This window comes from Callospermophilus lateralis, chromosome 5 (genome assembly GCF_048772815.1).
Source record: "Callospermophilus lateralis isolate mCalLat2 chromosome 5, mCalLat2.hap1, whole genome shotgun sequence".
Taxonomy (NCBI): domain Eukaryota; kingdom Metazoa; phylum Chordata; class Mammalia; order Rodentia; family Sciuridae; genus Callospermophilus; species Callospermophilus lateralis.
Window position 1 is genome coordinate 76,109,877 of NC_135309.1, and position 19,539 is coordinate 76,129,415.

Here is a 19,539-nt window from a genome sequence, read left to right on the forward strand (position 1 = left end):
TTAATTTTTATATAACTTTGTCTTTTAGCTCTTCCTTTGACAGGGCAGGCCTTGTTCTGAACTGTTCCGCTTCTGACTGTTAAACACCGATGACGCATGCGCTGCACTTCGTTCTCTTCTTGCGCCCCCATTGGCCTGAGTTTCTTGTGCTTTACTCCCACCCCACCTCCTTTGTTAGAATAGGTATATCAGCTGTGTAAATAGAGCAAGAAAACAGTATTCTGCATCTGTGGCATTTATGTAGAGTTGCAGTTGTGTACTGCTGAAAATGCAGGCTTTTGTAACAATGTGATCTTTACTGATGCACTCACAAGTACCCAATGTATTTTAGCTATTTTAGTAGTATTTGTTCAATAAATATGCAAGCTGTAAAGGAATTGTCTGATTTGGCTTATCGTTGAAGAAGAGTCCTACTTTTGAATGTCTTCATTGGTGCATGCTAATTTTTGTGTTCCCAGAACCCTTCAAGTCAGGCCTGTAAACCCAGGGGCAAATATCAAAAGAGAATCAGTTCTGCCTTTCATGCATTTTCCCTTTTGAGGGCTTTATGAGATTAGGAGCTGGGCAGAGCCTCATTAAGATGGTATTAGCAGAGCTGCCTCTGGACACAAAAGAAATCAGACCAAGATCCTTCTATTTCTTGACTCTTTCTTCCTTCCAGGGCATTCCCACATACCTCAAAACTTGTTCTTTCTCACTCCTTCCATTAAGACCTACTCTGTGGTATTCTTTATCCTTACCAAAAGATACCTGACCTTGCTTCATGAAATATTTGCACTTTTACACAGACAAAAGGCTTAAACTTGTAAGAGGATAGAATTTTGAGATAGAATTTTAAGTCACTTCATTTAGACGTACCCAGATACATGGAATTCAGCAGATGATAGAATGGCCTCTCCAGAACCTTCTGGAGGTCTCATGTGACCTTGAAACCTGGCAATTCAGGGGATTCATACTCCCCAAAATGGGAAAAATCTGCTGGTCTCTTCATGTATTATGGGAGTGGAACTTTAATTTGTCTGTGTACAAATCACTAAACCAGGTGATTGGGTTCAGATATTGAGGGATCACTTGAACAGAGGCTAAAGAATAGAATTCTGAGATAAAAAGCCAGAGGAGGAAGAAAGAGGAGCTGAAGAATGGGCATCAGATGCGGTCTGGTAAATCTTGGGTTCTTGATCATGCATGTCAAGAGGGACTTCTAATTTTCGAGTTGCTGAATTTACTTTGAATTAATATGCTTATCAAATTTTGATTGAGTTTCCTACTCACCCTCAACTTTTAATCTTTTAAGAGAAAATATCCTTAAGAAAGAACTAAATCCCAGGTGCCTACCACATAATCAGACTTTTTTCAACCTGAGGGGAAAATTCTTAAAATAAAGACACCCTCACTTCTTTGTAATCCCATCCAGAAATTGATACATCTGGATGTAGGGGAAGCCCTTCTTATATTTGCTTTCCTTTAAACTTATAAACAGGCCTATTTCCCTCACCCACCAGGCTCCCATCGCCTGTGGGATTGTCAGATTGTCAGGGAATAACCCCTGACTTCTTGCCTTGTTCTGAAAATAGAAAAAGGTGATGAGATTGAGCCATGGGGGTGGAACAGATGGATTGCTCCTATCTATTTCCACATAAAAAGAAAAAAATTTCAACCACATTTTGCATCTTGTAACAATGAAAGTTTCACATCTCACAGATTCTGTTGATCAGGAATCCAGGAGCAGTCTCACTAAGAGTTGTTGCTCACAATCTTGCGGTTGCAGTCAAGATGTCAGCACGGACCACAGTCCTCTGTAGGCTTGACTGGGGCTGGAGAACTGGATGCCACTATGGCTCAGTCCTGTGACTGTGGGCAGGAGGCCACAGTTCCTCTATTCATGGGCCTCTCTATAGAGCTGCTTGAGTGTCTTCTTAAGTTCCAGCTTCCTCAAAAGTAAGTAATTCAAGTGAGGGCTAGGAGTAAGCCAAAATGCCTATGATCTATTCTCACAGTGCACCATCATCTATCATTTTCTGCTCATTAGAAGCAAGTCATTAAGTAGAGCCCACACTAAAGGAAGAAGGGAATTAAGCTGTACCTCTTGGAAGAAAACCAAAGAATGTTTGGACATATTTTTTAAATCAACACACTATCTGAAGTTAAAGCACTCTGGTAATTGTAGAGCAGGGGTCAGGTGTAAAAAGAGGTAAAACTAGAATCATAGCTACGTCTTTCTGCTGAAAAAGTTTTCCAGTCCTTTGGAGCTGAGAGACTAAAGGTAGAAGAGGACAGCAACCAGGAACTATAATATTTGGGTTGCACAGCCTCCATTTATTAATCCACACAAAGGATATTTGTAGAATGTTATTAGAAGCTTTAAAAACAAGGAACCTAAAATAAAAGACGTTTAAAGTTCTCTGAGCAAATTGTGTACTGTGGGATTCATTGGTAACAACTCCCTTGGTCTCCAAAAAGTTTGAAATATTAGATGATTGACCCTGCACTGCTCTTTAAAGGTACAGGAATCATGGGTGAGGATCAGCTATAGACTTGTTAGGGTAAATAACTGCTGAAGCAGAGCTAAGAATTGGAGTTGGCTGGAGTCAGAGACCCCAAACTGCTTTGTTCTTTCACCTAGAGACAAACATAGCACCATGTTATGTTTGGGTGGAAATTGCCAACCAACAATCATGGACTACGTATAACCTATAGGCTAGTTTTGTTTTGCCTACAATGTGTTTTATAAAAATATTAATTTATTTGCCACTATTGACAAACTGGAAGATTTTGCATGAAAATCTGGATTGAAAATGAGAGATCTAGGAATAGTGGAATTGGAGCTGAGATGAAGTCTCTTCCTTTGGATGAGGCATGCCCCCTCCTTGATTCAGTCCTTACCACTCTTTTCTCACACCCTGCCTGCTTCATGCACTTACATCACTGCCCGCCTCTGTTGGTCTGGCAGTTTACAACACTAATCCTCTGGTTCTAAGGGATGGTGATGCACTTATTTTCACCAAAAAAAAAAAAAAAAAAAAAGACTAGGAGACTTATACTCTTTGTTTTGATAGTTGGAGCACTTGGAGTACCATAGACAACAGATTGGAAACAGAGGCATCTTTTCTTTTTTTTAAAAAGAAATTTTTTATTGGTTGTTCAAATGCTGATTCCAAAACTTGTCTGCTGTGATCTCATTTGAGCCTTTGCTGGGCCTCTTTGAAACTATTAAGTCATCCTCCTCCCATGGTAAAAAATCTTGGATGGGGTCAGGCTAGGCTCTGTATGGGTAGAATAGATTCATGATTTTCAAACTGAGGTTTGTGTTCCTCATGCAATGGTTTTCCAACGACTGTATGCTTATGTATAGTTTTAAGATCCTCTGTATAAACTATATTTTTTTCCTAAAATTGGTTGTTGAGAACAAGTCTAGGTTTATAATAGTTCTTTCCCCACACACCTTTCTTATAAAAGATATATAGAAGTTTTACCCATCCCAAATTTCAGTATGATACATCACCCTTAACATGACACCCCAAAACCCAGGTGTAGCATACTGAAAATTTCCTCGAATGATAATAATTAATCTGTAGAGCTTGGGGCTTTCCTTTCTGAAATACATATTAAAGGTGAATATGATGTTAATAAGGTAGAAATGGGGCTTTTGGACTCCCATGTAGATTTTCAAAATTCAAGTATGGTAAAGTGAAATGATGGGCATTTCAATTTTGATTTCCTTTTCTTTCTCCTGATTTTTATTAAAGAATGTGTTGCTCTTGAAGGAAAATCCTGAGAGAGTAATACAATGGGACATTTGTTAAGAGAGACATCAAATACCCAAAATGGCTTCTTTGTGTGATTTTTTTTTCTTAAGTTGTCAATGGACCTTTATTTATTTACATGTGGAGCTGAGAATGGAACCCAGTGCCTCCACATGCTAGGCAAGCGTTCTACCACTGAGCCACAACCACAGCCGTCTTCAAGTGATTTTTAATAGTTGTTTTTCACTATTTCAATATCTATACCTAGGTTGTATCTTTACTAGGAAAAAGTTACTAGAAGTAACTTGGGACAGCTGGATCAGCATAGATTTGCAATGCTGATTTATTTTAATTAATTAATTAATTAATTTTGAGACTGAGTCTTTCTATGTTGCCCAGCCTGGCCTCAAACTCTCAGATTCAACCTATCCTCCTGCCTCAGCCTCCCAAGAAACTGGGACTAAAGGCATGCACCACCGTACCTGGTTTACTGATTATTTTACATGTAACTAGTAAATTTTCACAAAATACAGTGTAAAATGTGTGTGATTTGGTTAAATCCAAGGATTAAAAAAAAACTTTCATGTGGATTCTTCCATATTTGATGTGCATTAGTTAACAAAATTGTCAAAACCTATTGTATCAACTAATGGCATGAAATTTTTATCCAATTACAGTCAATTATCATCATCTTTTCTCTTCTAAAAATGTTTATTATCTTTTTCATAATTGCAACAAAAAGTGTATGTGCTGTCAGATTGATTACCAGCCTAGAACTTTTCTATGATTAGTGGAGTTTCTCATTTTTACACTAGTTCTTACGTAATTATTGTTCAAAGCTAGTCAACAGTGTTCAATAGCTGCATGTTATTTCTCTAGAGATAGGATGTACTTTGTATCATTTTTTTCTTGTATAACATGAGGGTATATTGATCATCTTGTTTTTACAATTTATTTAAACATGCAAAAATTGATGATATTAGATCTGTATTATCTTGATTTTTATTGTTTTTAGTGATCAGTTTTATAATATACTTTTAGTTTTCATAGATTTTTAAAATAGTCCTTGAAATAGCTATTCGAAATGAAAAATGAAGTCAACCTTTTTTTTTCCACATAAAATGTATGTGATTTGGCTAACCAGTGTGACAGTGAAGATTAACCTTGCTGGTGAGTTTTTTTTGTTTTGTTTTGTTTTCTGTTTTTTTGCCAAACATTTCCTGTGAATGAATTTACTCTGTACTCCAAAGTAGAGATAATATATTTGAAGCAAGAAATAAGATAAAAGCAGGGCTGGGGTTGTGGCTCAGTGGCAGAGCGCATGCCTTGCACATGTGAGGCACTGGGTTCGATCCTTAGCACTACATAAAAATAAATGAACAAAATAAAAATATTCTGTCCTTGTATAACTTAAATTTTTTTTTAAAAGATAAAAGCATTTTATAAAAAGCTATTGTTCAGGCAATAGCGTTACCAAATTTAAAATATATTTTCTGCCTGAAGAGAGAGAGTTTCAAAAGGTAGGTCTAAGTGAAAGTATTATTGTACAATTAATAATAATTGATAAATCGTAGTAAAGATCTCTTGCTATACTTCTCAGAAATTGAGAAAGTGAATTATTCAAAAACTGGAGAATAAATCTCTTTGCTAGTCAGGTGCTTTCCAAAGTGTTGCTTAAAAAAAAAAAAAAAATATATATATATATATATATATATATATATATATATATATATATAATCTCACCTTATCAAGTAGTCAGATGACGGAAAATTAAAAATATTTTTGATAGTAGGTCATTACATGAATTTTGACATATAATAGAGAAGAGTTCCAAGAACTGAATTTCATTGCTATAATAAAACATTTTAAATTTATCCAGCTTACACCTATGAAAACAAAAAAAGTAGAAATAGAATTTATGTTGCCCTCCTGTTCACTTGAGCAATAATTATATTCATCTACAGATTCAGGAACTAAAAAAAACCAAACTCATCTCATTGAGATACATTTTTGTGATATAATTTCACTTTAAATGTTAATGGTTAGTTTTGGTTTTCATGATGTTTTAATCAGTGGCGTATTAAGAACAGTAATAATTCAATCACACATTTTTAATGCTTAGAGCTTTACAGTCAGAGAAAATAAAAGGAAAGTTCAATTTAGATAGATTTTAATTGCAGATAAATGTGGTAGGATGGTTAAATACATGCAAACAAAAATCATATTATATGAAGGTAAAATTCTTTGGAAGAAGTGAAAATAAAATTTAAGGAGAAAAAAGGGAAAAAAGCCAAATTTCTGAAAGTAAAAAAATATATATTTGTTTTTAAAAAATTGAATAATGGTATGTTACCCATTGTCGTGGCATTTAGATTTAACCACATATATTTATACAAGAATTTTGGCTTTCATTTTAAAGTAGAAACATTTATAATATGCCCCGAACTACATCCTTTGAAAGTATTTAAACTTAAGATGAAAAGCTTTACTGTCTACTTAAAAAGTATACAATGGTACATTGTTAAGAATATTTTTAGCATGTATAAGAGCAAAAGCATTTGAAAACCTCTGGGTTAGACAACAATCTAGGTGTTATATTTTGAGGAACTTGCTTTTGGGGCCAGACATACTTCCCACCCAGCCACGATGCTTGAATTTCCCCCATTATTCTTTCCTTTTCTTTTCAGTACTGAAGATTTAACTCAGGGTTGCCTTACTACTGAACTACATCCCTAGCCCTTTTTGCTTTATATTTTGAGACAGGGTCTTGCTAAATTGCTTAGGGCCTCACTAAGTTGCTGAGGCTAGCCTTGATCTTGGGATCCACCTGCCTTGGCTTCCTGAGTTGCTTGGGTTATGTGTGCATGCCAACACACTCAGCCCCTATTCTTTTTTAAAAAAAATATTTTAATTAGATATATATGAGAGCAGAATGAAAAACTTAACAGCATATTATTTTTTTGCTAGAACTTTTGAAGGTCATTGTCATATGGTACAATAGGGAATAAGACCCTAAGGGAACCTAGCACCAGTAATGTTTTTGTGGAGAAGGGAGGAAAAGGTGAAGATTACCTTTCAGTGCTCTACTCGGGTGAGCTGCAGGGACCACTGACCATATGGGGCAATAGTGGAGGAAGGTCCTAGAAGGCATCATTTTGTCTTACACTGCAAACCTAATGACTCTGTAAAAGATCACCAACTCTTCTCAGAGCCTTTACTTAATTCCCTTACTGATTCATGTGTCGTTAGTGAAAATATCCTTTTCCTTCAGATTCTTCGTTATATCTCTATATAGCACATCAGAAGTGCTAGTCAATGATCACACTTATGGAATGAAAGAACCGCAGTCTGCTAAAGAAGTAGGACTTTACATTGGGCTCCAATTCTTTAGTCCTTAAGACCCCAGCACCCCTGAGGGAAAGACTATAGTGCACGAAGTAGCTCATAAATCTTAGGAAAAGGGGGTTATTTTTTCTTTTATTGCATGTGTCCATTAGGCTTACCTCTAAACATAACTGTACAGAAGGAATACAAAATTAATCTATTCCCTCACACAATACACAATGCCATTAGAGCACAGCTTAGTTGTTTCACCAAGAGACCCATGTGGCTATGTGAAAGCCTCATGGAAAGAGAATTTTAAGAATGCATTAATTTGCTGATTCTTTCAAGTTGAGCAGCTTTAATTATTAGTTGAGACCTTTCTGAGCCCAACGCTCCTATTAATTTCCACCAACACATTGGTCCTTGCTGAGCTCTCAGGCTGCACAGAGAGCTGCCTCTTTCTTCCATGCAACCACATTCTACATCCTTTTCCCTGGTCTTTTCTCCTTCAGGCTGAATTGCGATGGTTCTTTTAGTCAGTTTCTTCCTGATCCATTTTCTGGGACTTTTAACACCCCTGTTGCCTTCTCATATAAACCCTGTCTGTGATGGACCCAGCTCCCTTTTAAAAAGTGATGGCTTCCACTGAAGAAGCACATTGTGTAATGCTGTGGTTGCTAGGGCATTCTGACATAGCTAAGCAGAGGGAGTGAAGAGTGAGAGTTAACATCCAAACAGCTGCTGGAGAGCCCCATGTGCTGTGCCCCACTTCATGCTTTGGGCAGCCCCCATCCTAAGTGAGATCTCCACTACATTCCTTACTGTAGTGCTGTTCCCACCGCACCCTGAGAAAAGGAGAGATGTTCACTTCTTTTCTTGAAGACCCTACATCACGCTTGTTCTCTCCTTCCCTGGACTTTGTGACAAAGCTGCTGGATATCTGGGAGAGGGAAGCAAGCAAGAAGCCTCATCAGCCCTTCTCTGGAGATGTCTCCCTGGCTTGTTCCATAAAATACCAAGGCTAGTTTCTGAAAAGCAAATGTTCCCCGCAGAGCTGAGGGGCATTGCTTTCTAAGAGACAGGGGTAGCTGGAACACTAATTTGTCATTAACAGCTGGGATCTGCTTTGTCAGATGTGATAATGAGGGAGTATTTGATGTAAGTTCTTGTGGAGGAGGAGGATTAGCTCAGAGGGACATTTTTAAGAAATGTGGTAGGCAGCCCCTGGGAAGAGTGTGAAAAATAGCCACTTGTTCATTTCATGTGTAGGACACTTGAGGGATTGTCACATGTATCATTTCACATATGGCCCCTCCATAACACTATGAAGTCAGCATCATTATCTCAGTTGAGGGATAACTCATTGCTCAGAGTGAAGTGTCTTCCATGGTACCCCTTTAAGAAACCTAACCTTACTATTTCCAATTTCTCTCCCTCTTTTTTTTTTTTCATGTTCTTTCTCACTTCTTATATTAGTCCAGAAGAAACATTAGAAACTAAGAAAATTAGTACCAGAGAAACAAAGTCAATTTGTTTATCTACATCTAAGAGATCTATTATCAGGTATCAACTCATACAGTTATGGAAGCTGAAAAGTCTTATACCCACCATCTTAAAACCAAAGACCCGGGAAAGTCAGAGTATAGTTCAAAACTCTGAGAATCAATGGTGTATATTCCATTTTTGATCTGATGTCCCAAGACCAGAAGCACCAAGCTCTGAAGATCAATGTACCAGTTTAAACAGTCAGCCTGAGAGAGAATAAAGCAAACTTCCTCTGTTTATTTTGTTCTCTTCAGACCCTATGTGGATAGGCTAATGTCGCTGTACTGGGAGGTCCATCTGCTTTTCTCAGTCCACTGATTCAAATACTAATCTCTTCTAGAAGCACTCACAAATAATGTTTAATGAAATATCTGGGCATCTCATAGCCCAGTCAAATTGATGCATAAATTAAACATCACACTTCTCCAATATGTAAATTTTCTCTTAAAAAGTATAGTCATTTTGACCTAAGAACTAAATGGCTAAAGAGGTGTCTTGGTTTTCATGAGTATATATGAGATGAGATGCTAAATGGTGAGGTTTCAGACACCCAAGATGGGAGATGAGGGACAGAACAGCATTTTCACACCTGCATGATGAAGACTCTTATGGTCTTTCTGAGCCTGACTTTCAGCAGGCTGATGTCAGCAATTTGTTCTTGGGCAGCAACTCTTTTGCAAAAATGCTTCCTCCCCTGAATTCCACATTTCTAGAGTCTCTTTATGTGCATCGTCTGGCTGGAACATCTGCCACTGTGCTGATCCCCAGGGTTGATTTGACTGATCTGACTGGCTGGGTGGCTGTTCCCTTTCTCCACCATTATTCCACACAAGTGCCTCCCAGAGTTGTGTGGCAATTAGAAATAGACAAAGGCCGTTTTCTAGAAAGGGACACCTACTAGTTACACACAGAGAAAGTGCTCTGACCTGGTTTGTTGGTTGAAAAATTAATAGTGGATTGGGAAAAAAAATGACCTTTTACTTTTTGGTGGATGAAAGTGACAAGTGACAAGATTTTTGTTCTTCCAGTGGCATGACAGAGCAGCCACTCTCAGAGCTGACTCCATCTCTGATGTGGGCTCCAGCCTCCCTAGTCAGCCTTCACCTTCCCTGCGCTGGGGTTGGGGAGGGACCCTATCCTGTTGAGTGACTTGATGCTTCTTTGGATTTTGGCACCAGTGCTCCAACTTTCACCTTAATCATCTTCACAGTCTTGGACCAGTGGTTTTCCTGTCACTTCTCTTTCTACTAGTGAAGAGTCAAGAGCAGGAAATTATTACGTAGCTTTGCCAAGTTCAAAAAGAGTCAAAAAGAGTCAAAAGCTCTATTCTTTGCATAATTTTAAGAAATATGAAGGTAATTTAGCATTTGAGAGTCATTTTCATTCAGTAGTTTTCCATCCTGGCTACATATTAGAGCTGGTTGGAGAAACCTTGTAAAAAAACAACTATGGCCAACTTCACCATTAGGAGAATAGAGTAACTCCTCCACTCTCTCCTCCAGGACAGATCCTGGGTGTTTTTATCCTATTTTTTTTTTCCCAAGTGATTTGGAGATCTGTCAATCCTTTCTCTATCCATGATCATATATAGTGAAAAGTTACATAATGATAATTGAGCCATATACTGAAGGCCAAATAGAAGGTACTGATTAGATAAGGCAGCAGGTACCACCATAACATAAAAAAGATAACTAGTGGGAGGAATTATCCCCTTTCTGCAAACCCACAAGGCTCAGGTCAAGTCAAATGACATCTTGGTTTTAGGCTTTGGCCCTGCTCTTAACCAGCTGCTTCTTTATCTTGGCATGACTTAGTTTTCTAATTTGTTATATGGGAAGAATAATACCTACCTTGTTAATTGGAAAGAGATGCTGTGAGAATGAAGGGCACTTCCTTGTGAGTGGTATGTGTGTGTGTGTGTGGGGGGGGGGGTTAAAGGGAATGGCTATTAAAAAAAAAAAAGGAGAATGAATAGAGGACAAGTATAGAAAGGGGTAGAAAGTCTGTGGCAATCATCTAGGAAAACATCCAAGGAGAAGTAATATGGAAAAATTCAAGATGGTAGAACTTGCAGGAACAGAAAGGAAGGCAGAAAACAGTTGTAATCAAGGTACATTGTATGTCATCTTTGGGAGACAGGGCAAGGAGTACATGAAGGGCAACAGATCTGAAGAGGCATCCGATTTTGTCCCAGTAAGTACATAGAAAAATAGAAACAGAAGGCTAAGAGTAGAGTTAACTTCCACAAGGTATTAGAGTGGAGTGAGGGGGGGTGGGGATAGATGGTAGGAAGATGCCCCGTATTCCAGAGAAGGTGCATGTTGGGATGATGATCCACAAAGGTGTGGTATAGAAAGCCTCGTTATTTCCAGGTCAAGTTGGTGAGCCCTAGGGACTTATGTTTTGCCATTTTATTCCTAAAACAGAAAAAATTGAGGAAGATATCATTTCAGCAGGAATGTCAAGTTCACTTTGAGCCTTAGCAAGAGAAATAGGACAAGAATTTTTGGCAGAACTGTAAAGGGAGCCACTGAACAGAGTTAAGCCAAAGCTCCAGGAGTATGATAATGAGTTCAAAAGACTTGAATTATCCCAGATAAACCATCTCCTTAGGACCAGTAAAATGTCTGGTCACAAAGGAATTCAGGTCATGCCAGTCATGAAGAATTCATTCCAAGTACATAAGATCAAACCACAACAACGGGACAGTAGATAAGACTGACATCTTCAAGAACTTGACATGAAAGAAGAATTGGAACTGAGTGGGTTAGCTGCACCCAGGATGTACAGAAGCAACCTAGGGTGGTAAAAGAAGCAGAAGAACTGAAAGAACATAAGGGAAAATACATATATAGGAGCTAAAAATGATTAATTTCTTGAGTTGTTTGAAGAAAAATTTTAAAAGCATTAATAATGGCAGAATACCTACAAAAAGATCAGTAGTAAATCTAAAAATAGAAGGTGGCTACTGTTGAAGAAAGAAGATGGGAAATGTGAATATCAAATCAGACCTTCCAGGGAGTAAACCAAGACAGTATTATGTGGAGAAGTCAACTAAGACTGTGAAGAAGATGCTGAAGCTGCCCTAATAAAAGTTGTAGCATGTAGATTGTCAGGCAGAGGGGGTCAAGAAGAGAGAAAAGAAAGGAGAAACTGCTCAGCTTCTGGAAAAACAGAAGAAAAATGGCATGACCACATAAATTGACACAGAAAAATCTCAAGAGTACTTTAAGGGAAAAAAAAAGATTTAATCCCGTGAAATCAAAGGAAAATTCAAAAAAGAATCAATATACTCAATTCTGTCACCTATATTTGGCATTTTGTTGTATGCTATTTAATATTAGCTCTTATCACATTAAAATCAGGTAATAAAGAAATTATTACCTCCCAAAAAGCAGGAATTCAATTTGACAGAATTCAATTCAAAACCCATTCATGAGAAAGTTCTTTAAAAAACAGGAACAGAAGCAAATTTCCCAAAATTGATTTAAAAAAAAAACCAAAAAAAATTTCAGCCAACAGTACACTTGACAATAATAAACTAAAATTTTATCTCCTAAGACTGGGAATAAGATAAGAATGTCTGTTATCACTACTTTTATTCATCATAGTGCTAGAAGTTCTAGCCAGTGCAACAGGGCAAGAAAAGAAAAAGCACATAAGCTGTACTATTTGCATATGATACTATTGTCTATATAAAAAATCTCAAGGATTGTACACAAAATATTCCTACCACTAACTGAATTCAGCAAGGCTTCAAGATACAAGAAAAACAGAACAAAATCAATAGTGTTTCTGTATATCAGCAATGAGCCCATGGACACCAAAATTTATCTATCTATCTATGTATATTTAAAATAGAGATGTATTTATATATGTGTATATACATATAGATACACATAATTTATAATCACTCAAAATATAAAGGAAATATTAAGGAATAAATCTAGAAAAACATGTATAGGACTTTTATGATGAACATTAGAAAATGCTAATGAAGAAATCAAAGAATTTTTCAAGTGTAGAGACAAGCTATGTTCATAGATTGGATGACTCAACACAAAAAAAGATGTCATTTCTTCCCAAATTGTTATATATGTTCACCACAATTTTTATCAAAATCTGAGCAATATTTGTTGTAGATATAGACAAGATTATGCTAAAATTTTATGAAAAAGCAAATACATTGAAATAGCTAGAACGATTTTTTAAAAAATAAAGTGAAAAGAATCAGTCTATTAAATTTCAAGACATTGTACAACTATATTAATTAAGATTATGGTATTAGCAAAAGGACAGATTCATAGGTTAATTGGACAAAATAGAGAATCCAAAATAGATTTACATAAATATGCCCAACTAATGTTTGATTAATATGGAAAGTAATTTCAATAGAGAAAGGATAGTCTTTTCAACAAATGGTATAAGAGCAATTGGGTATCTAGAAGCAAAAAATAAAAGAGAAAGAAACTCTGTCTGATAACATATAAATATTAATTCAAAATGGATCACAGGCTTAAATGCAAAATGTAAAACTACAAAATATTAGATAAAACGTGGGGACAATATTCAGAGTCTGGGCTTAGACTTGACACCAAAAACAGGTGCACAAAAGGAAAAGTTGACAAGCGGGACTTCATTAAAATTAAAGAATTTTCTTCTATGATAGACCCTGTCTAAAGGATAAAAAGATATGATATAGATTGGGGAAACAGGGTTGCAAATATCATATTTGAAAACTAATAGTATCTAAGGGGGTAAGAATCTCTCAAAGCTAACCTATACAGTCATACTTTGATGATGATAATGTAAAGTGGTGAAGCAGCTTTGGAAAAGTTTGACAGTTCTCTAAAAATTAAACAGAGTCACCATAGGCACAGCAATTCCACTCCTAGGTATTTATACAATAGAATTGAAAAGATGTGCAACAAAAACTTGTATAGGAATACTCATAGCATTATTCATAATAGCCCCCATGTGGAAAATACTGAAATGACTGATGAATAGATAACAGAATGTGGTACATTCATTCATAAAGCAAATATTCAGTCATAAAAAGGAATGAAGTACAGATACATGCTACAACATGGATGAACACTAAAAATATATGCTAAGAGAAACCATTTACAGAAAAACATATTACATGATTCCATTTATATTAAATACTCAGAACAGCAAATTCATAGGGAGAAAAGTAGATTACAGGCTGCCAAAGGCTGAGGAAGGAGGGAAGGAGAAGTGATTGCTAATGGATATGGAATTTCTTTGGGGGGCTTTTGAACATGGTTTGGAGTTATATAATATGCAATCATTATACAACCTTTTGAATATAATAAAAACTACTACTGACTCATATAGTTTAGAGGGGTGAATTTTAAGATATTTGGATTGTGTCTCAATTTTTAAAAGTTCAATAGTAAGAAAACAACAATCCAATTAGAAAAATACAAAGACATCAAATGACCAAATTCACCAAGGAGAAGATACAGATGGCAAAGTAAATGTATGAAGATACTCAATATAATTATTTACAAAGAAAAGCAAGTGAAAAGCCACAATGACATATCACTACAAACCTATAAGAATTACTAAAATAAATCAGTAACAATACTAACTGCTGATGAAGATGAAAAAAAATTGAATCACTCATGCATGGCTGGTGAGAATGCAAAATAGCACCACCCCTCTGGAAAATAATTGGACAGTTTCTTACAAAATGGAACATGCTGCTAGTGTATGACCCAGTAGTTGTACTCCTTATGTTTAACTTCCTAGATGCATGGATATTTATATCAGCTTGATTCATAATAGCCTCACAGTAGAAACAATCCAGATGCCTTTCAATGGATTTGCAAGGAACTATACCCATACAATGGAGTACCATTCAACAATAATAAGAAGTGGATTATGGACACATGCAACAACCTGCATACATCTCCAGAGAATTATGATGAGTGAAAAAAAGAAAGAAAAACAATCCCAAATGGTTACATACTTTGTGATTCCAAGCATATAATTCTTTTTGAAAAGGTGAAATTGCACAAATAAGAAACATGTTGGTAGTTGCTGGGGAGTGGAAAGAGGGTACAGGCAGGAAGGAACACATAAAAGTGCAACATGATTGATCTTGGTAATGATGAAAATGTTCTGCATCTTCACTGTATCAATGTCCTGATTGTGATATTGTACTGCCCCTGTACTTTTACACGATGTTCTCAATAGGAAAACTAGATAAAGCTTATATGTAATCTATGATCATTTCTTACAATTGTATGTGAGTCTACAAATATCTCAAATAGAAAGATTAATTAAAACAAAGGAAGAAAAAATATTGAATGTCTGAAAAATATTCCATGATGGCACAATTTCTTAATTATTGTCTACATTGAACATTTAGGTTGTTTCCTATTTTTTACCCCCTAAGTAAGGCTGTGATGAACCTCTGTGTCCTCAAAGCTTTATGTTTCTGTTGTGTTTTCCTTTGTGTTTTGTCAACCTGCTTTCCCAGAAGTTTGTATTGAGTTGTTATGGTTCATTCAGATGTGAGGTGTCCCCCAAAAGCTCACGTGTGAGACAACTTAAGAAGGTTCAGAGGAGAAATGATTGTGCTATAGCCTTAACCTAATCAGTGAATTAATCCCTGGTGGGATTAACTGAGTGGCAATTAGAAGCAGGTGGGGTGTGGCTGGAGGAAGTGGTTCACCGGGGTCGTGGCTATGGGGTATATATTTTGTATCTGGAGAGTGAAGACTTTCTCTGCTTCCCAACCATCATGTCAGCTGCTTTGCTTGGGCATATTCTTCCTCCATGATGTTCAGCCTCACCTTGAGCCAGGAGGAGTGGAGTCTGCTGTCTATGGATTGAAACCTCTAAAACCACAAGCCCTCAAATAAACTTTTCCTCCCCTACAATTGTGTTTGTCGAGTCTTTCAGTCACAGCGGTGAAATAGCTGAATAAAACACAAGTTGAACTCTTATCAATAGAGTAGACTGGTGTCTGTTCTAGGATACTTTTACCAGATGTGAGATGATTCCTCCTTTTTAATCTCTGCTAATTTTGTATGTGGATTACAAAAAAGTGCTTCATTGATTCTACTTGCATTTTTGTATTAGGGAGGGCTGAGCATCTTCAAATGCTTACAAATCATTTATATCATTTTATGATTAATCTATTAAGCAGCAACCAAGGGATTCCTCTAACACTTCATGCATGACACAATGGGCACTGGAAACATTCTGAGCTGGTTAAAAATTAATTGTAATTGGTTAAAAGTTGTAGCAAAAATAACAGACATATTTGGGTGTTAGGGGAATCCTGAGGTGAATTATAACCTAGAAGTTGGAGGGATGAGCAGTGTACCACAGCAGAGTCAGAGGTGAGAACCAAGGTACAATTTGGGCTTGGGGGAAGTCAGGAAATGATTTCTATATGGATAGCAGTACTCCAGCAGGGACCTCATGAGTAAAGAACTAGGTATAAGCTTCTGGTGGAAGAGGAGCAGAGAGGTGGGTAAATATACAAAATTGTGCAAGAATCAAATGGCATAAAAATACAAACGGCAGAAAGCTTGAGAGGCAGTCCAGGGCACAATTTAAATTCCAGAAACAAGGTCCTATTGTTTCGGTGGAGACCAGTCCCATAAAAAAAAAAAAAAAAAAAAAGTGAGGTTGGGATTGATCGAAGATGAATTATAAATTGGAGAACGCAAACATTCTGGTACATGTCTATGCACTTTTACCAGTGAAACATTATTCACATTGCTTATAACAGGAATAAAAATACGGTGGGAATGCTTTTGACCTTTTTTGTTTGTTTGTTTTTGGAAAAATGGCACAGAGTTTGAATGAAGAAAAGAAAAATACAGACCAATCCGTAAAACTACAAGGCCAGAGAACCCTCCTGTGAATACAAATGGAAAATTATTAAGAATATAAATTATACCTAGAAGGAAAGAAAATGGGCCAATATTCCAGAATCTGCATGTTGCAGAACAGTAAAGAAATTTCTCTATGTCTAATCCTCTCCTCAGCAGGAATCTCTTCTGAAACATTCCTAACACCTTGAATGAATTCTTCTTGGACAGTGCCCTTGGATAGTGCCATTTCTGATTTCTGATTCTCACGGGTAGATCTTAACCTTCCTTCTGGAACTACACAACAATAATAATAATAGTTTGTATTTAAAAGTGCTAACTATGTGACACTATATACATCATTCCCTTTAATTCCAAAAATGTTAGCAATAGGCAGTTTTTATTGATGCCTTTCAGATGAAGAAATAAAGTGCAAAAGAGATTGTATAGCTTTCCAGGCCAGTGCAAAGGGACAGCCAACATTGAATCAATGCCTATGTCTCAGGCTCTTTTCTCTTAAGCATTTTGTTAGGTTCTGTTAAACTGCCTCATCAATCTAAACTTGTGTTTTGTTGTTGTTGTTGTTGTTGTTGTTTTTGAGAGTTCTGTAAGTTTTGGAAGCAAGATATCCCATAAGAGTAATAGATTTCTGCCACTAATACATTGTCACATCTGCCTCTTGTGATTTCCTTATGAAAGTATGGTCAGATTACACTAAAGGAGAGCTGGGATTTCGAGTTGTGCAGACTGTCTGGGGTAATGATGCTCATTTAATAAGTGTCTGATAAACTTGTGGCAGAATTTAGTTGGAGACTTGCTTTTGTTATAACGAAGTAGGGACTTTGTAGAGAGGTAAATAATCTTACCCACCACTAACTATTATCTATCCAAACTATCTACCATCATCTGCGAAAACAAAGAAAAACCTCAGAGTCAGTGAATGATCTCCCTGGCTCAGGAAAGTAAGCAACAATTGGTCTCAGGCAGGTTTCCAGGAGTGAACATAATGGGCCAAGTGATCTGATCAGTATGGAATGGTGGAAGGCCATCAGTTTTCTCTCCCTGGACACTTCTTCTTGCACAGCTTAAGGTTGCAGCAGTTCTTGTCAGACTTTGCAGTGACCTCCAACAGGGCTATGAGGCTCGGCCTGGAGCTGGGCCATTTATATTCTTGCTGCAGAGCCATCTCCATGAAAGGACAAGGTGTTGAGAGGTTTTTTATTGTCTCATCCAAAGGTAGCTTTTCCATGCAGAAAAGACTATTCAGGCATTTATTTATTTCCAGAAATTTATATTCAGTTTATTAAAGTCACCAATTTTTAGTAAACTTACTCTTTCTTAAGCTCCAAGTTCAATGTATAAATCTCTAAGCCTAGCAATTTCAGCAATCACAGTAATGGCCTTTGAACAATACTTAATCCTATTTAAAAAAAATAGCTAATTAAATACTCTCACATATCTTACACTGCATTTGTAAGTTTAATATATTTTATTTCCCTTTAGCGTAATTTGATTGCCCAATTGGCAAACTTTCCCAATAAGTAATTCATATAATTTAATAAATTAAGTTCATAAATATTGTGAGTGCTGAGTTCTTTAAGTGTTACAATTTCCATTGTATATAATGTTAATAAGAATTTCACTGTAAACCACTAGTCTGAATAAGTTACTTAATTAGATATTTAAATTGAAGTTGCACTATCAACTAAAATATAATTCCTAAATATTACAAGTAAATAAAGCATTGAATATTGTTTCCTTAATTTTAAAATGTTAATTTATTAGGTTTTAGTTTTCTAAAAATATTTTTCCATTTAATTATTTTTTTACTTTTTTTATTGATTTTATTATTTTTTTAAATACATGACAACAGTAGAATGCATCACAATCCTTATTACACATATAGAGCGCAATTTTTCGTATCTTTGCATATAAAGTATGTTCACGTCAATTTATGCCATTATATATATACTTTTTTTGCATTACAATTCTTAATACACATATATACTACAATTTTTCTTAATTCTGAAATTGAATGATATTTTCCTCTTAAGGACAATAAGTCTCATTCTAGTTAATTTAAGTTCAAATGATCAGTTTTGGGTCTGGACACATATAGAATGCAATAAATTTTACTTATACAGGATTGCATAAATTTAAGGGAGATATTTCATGTCGTCTATATTTAAGCCATTACCTATTTCTTCCTGGATCTATTCATAGAAATCCACTACTCCCTAGTTCTTGCCAAAGGGAATTACATGATTGATTCTTTACTCTTAAAATATGGAAACTTTTCCCCACCCTAAACACTTTTGATCATGGCTAGCTTGCTACATTCTTTTTTGTTGACTTAATAAAATTACAAACGTTAAAGTGAATTTTGGATGTCTCCTATATGACTTAAAGGCACGGTTGATATGAAATTTTTACTGATAGTCTCTTTAAAAAAACACAAAATTAATATTTAGTCTTTATCTGGTTAGGCTTTGATAAGATCATTTTGGATGCTAACTCTGCTCTCTTCTTCAGTTTCATTACATCCTTGACTTTGATAAAGTTCTCCTCCTTATCTGGGGCTTTGATAAAGGTCTTGACTAGAACAGAACCCCGCATGGTATTTTGGAAAGTCTCTGTCCAGTGCTTCTTTGGTCTATAAATCAGCTTCCTTCAGGGATGCCGCACCTGCCTGAGCATGGGGCTCATTTGGAGAGCTCACTGAAGCTTGACTTTTGCACTTCACTCCATAGCCTCAGGGGCTGCCACTGGAATCTTGGGCTGTTGAATAAGTTCCCCCAGGTGACTCTTAAGCAGCTGTTCTGGCATTAGTGCAAAGACCAACTTTCAAAACTGCCATCTCTATTTCTGTCTTGACTATAATGACAAGAATTAGGCACTGTCAAGCGCCTTGCTTGGGTCCAGACTCACTACACTAGGTCCCCAGCACCTCTGTCTATCTCAGGAATAACCATAGCCATAAAGACAACAGTCTGGCAGGACTTCTCCTTGTGATGCAGATGGGCTCTGAAAGATCATCTCCCATCTCACCAGAGCTCAGGACTCCCCTGAGATGG